The sequence below is a fragment of the Parus major genome, unplaced genomic scaffold (genome assembly GCF_001522545.3).
Source record: "Parus major isolate Abel unplaced genomic scaffold, Parus_major1.1 Scaffold246, whole genome shotgun sequence".
NCBI lineage: Eukaryota > Metazoa > Chordata > Aves > Passeriformes > Paridae > Parus > Parus major.
Window position 1 is genome coordinate 396196 of NW_015379264.1, and position 2848 is coordinate 399043.

The window sequence follows — 2848 nt, forward strand, 5'->3', positions numbered from 1 at the left end:
ATTTGGGATTGCTGGAATTTGGGATTGCTGGAATTCCAGATTGTTGGAATTTTGGATTGCTGGAATTTGGGATTGCTGGAATTTTGGATTGCTGGAATTTTGGATTGCTGGAATTTGGGATTGCTGGAATTTGGGATTGCTAGAATTTGGGATTGCTAGAATTTTGGATTGCTGACATTCCTGGCACTCCTGGTGAAATGCAGGCTCCTGAAGGAAGCGAGTTTGCCACCCCTGTGTTGTGTCCTGATCTCTCGAGCCTCGGGCTGCTGTGTCAAAACTTGCCCTGAACATCCAGCACGAGGGCTGTCACTACACACAGCACCAGCAAATGGTCTTTTCTCCCACACTCCCCAAGTGCAAGTGTTGATTTTAGTTATCACCTCAGAAACAAACAGGTGAGTCAATAAGAACAAGATTTCCCCCCAAAGAAATTTTTATTTCATGGAGTTATTTCCTACCTGCTATGATCTGCTTTGCCTTTGAAAAGAAAATGGGAACAGGGCTGTAGCTTTACCTGCAAAAATTTCAAGGAAAGAACTCCAAAAATCTGTAAAAGATGTTTTTAGACATTTGCAATTGTTAAAGATTTTCATTCACAGCACATGACCCAGGCAGTTATTAATGAGTTTTTCAGGACCATGGCACATTACATTAATTCTCAACAGCAGTAACCATTTACATTTTCTATTGATTACTTTACCAATGAATACATACTTAGTTTTAAATATAATAATTCAAAAAAATGTGCATTTAATGAAAAAACTTTAAAAAGAAGAAACACCTAGCCTGTGAAACATTGCCCAGGTTTTCTTTACTCATTATCGTGTCTGTTGCTGAAATGATGTTTTGAGTAATGAAAGAGGATTTTATAACTAGTACATGCAATCTCAGCTCAGATACCAGTGCAGACATTACTTGTTTATTCCTCATTACTTTCTTTACACTCTCACTACTTTTCATTTTAGCTGTATCTCTGCAACAGTTTCTGCTGGTAGGCACCCTGCTCTTGTTTCCTAGAACATATTTTCTTTATATATTTATCTCAGTATCTCTGCAAATTCCTTCCCTTTCCACCTGCCTTCTATATTTTTACATTCAATACAGAATTATTTTTTAAAGCACATTTAACAGTCACATATTTCAGGTTTTTAAAGGGTTTGATGTTTGTTTAAATAACTCAAGGTTTACATTGTGCACATGGCATTGGTTCACAGCCCTTTTGGATGAGCACACACTCTCTCAGGAGTAACCTGATGCTGTTTCAAAGAGCTCTCTCCACTCTGTCCCTACAGATCCTTCCCACATCACCAAATTCTGCTGATTACCAGGCTGGGTAACCTGTCCCAAAGCTCCACTAAAACAGAGCACAGCCCTCACTTCCACAGCTCCTCCAACCAAATTACAGTGGGGCAGCTGGTGAAATTCTGTTGCTGCTACTTCAGCGCAGCAATTTCCTCCCTGCAGCACAATCTGTGCAAAAGCAGGATAGAATGCTCAGAGGATGATAAACCTCTCTTGTCTTTGCAGTACACGGTGTCAGTTCACTGACATTTAAACCAGGCAGTTTTACTTTGCTTTGTATGGAAGAGCGGGAGGAATCTCCCTCTAGTGTCAATTACAGAAGTGCTAAATTGCAAAATACAGATACCAAGATAATTATGCTCTGTCTAGCCCTGCTTCTCTACTAAACTTGCAAAGTACAGCGTTGCAAAATCTTCAGGGAGCTTTTTTAGGAGATCAAACAGTGAAGATGAAATCTAGCAAAGATTTTATCTGTTTTAATAGGTAAATGTTTAATAGATTATGCTAATACTTTTGCCTTTAGCAGCTTGCCCTGGAATTACTGATAATTCTGCACTGCTGCATGAAGCTCATTGTCTAAATGATCCAGATTGTGGTTTTCACAGATTTTGAAAGAACTCTTCCAAATTTTGTGCCTGCACTAGGTCTGCCAGCCATTCTGGCTATAAAAAGAGCTTTTCTACCCAGCATCCAGCTGCTTACAAGAGAAGCTGGAGTGCACCCACACTTACAGAAAGGTGTTAATCTACTCCACCTGCACTTCACATAAGCAGAAGAAAGATCATTTCCAGTGCCAAGAGCTACCTGACCCCCCCAGCACAAGTTTATAAGCGTTGCTGAGAAGCTGCTTTAATTAAAGCACTCACGCCTCTGAGGCTGTGGGGCTTTAGCAGTGATGTAACGTGAAAGGATTTCTGGACAGAGAGGCTTTGACTGTCACCTATTTACATTTTGTTCATGCTGGTAGTCCCTGTGGAAAGCCCCGGGGCATTAGCACATCCTGCTTTAAAAAAAACAAACACGTGGAGTCAAAAGAGGTAAGAAACAATGAGGGGCACTTCAGGTTTCCTAGGGGAACATTGCCCCAGATAAAACCAGGAGCAGAAAGGGGTCGGGGTGAGGCCCAGCTCACCCCAACCTGACCTCTTCCCTTGCACCTTCCTTTTTGGCCAGGCCACACCTTCAGACACCTTTAGACAGCCACAAGAAACCCTTGAGACCTCCAGATATCCCAGGAGCTGCAGGATGCCTGGCTGCATCTCCATCAGCACTCCCAAGGCAATGGAAATGGAACTGGGAATGAAATGGAACTGGGAATGAAATGGGAAATGGAAATGGGAAATGGAAATGGGAATGGGAATGGAACTGGAACTGGAAATGGAACTGGAAATGGAAATGGAAATGGAACTGGAAATGGAAATGGAAATGGAATGGAGATGAAATGGAACTGGAACTGGAACTGGAACTGGAACTGGAAATGGAAATGGAAATGGAAATGGAAATGGAAATGGAAATGGAAATGGAAATGGAAATGGAAATGGAAATG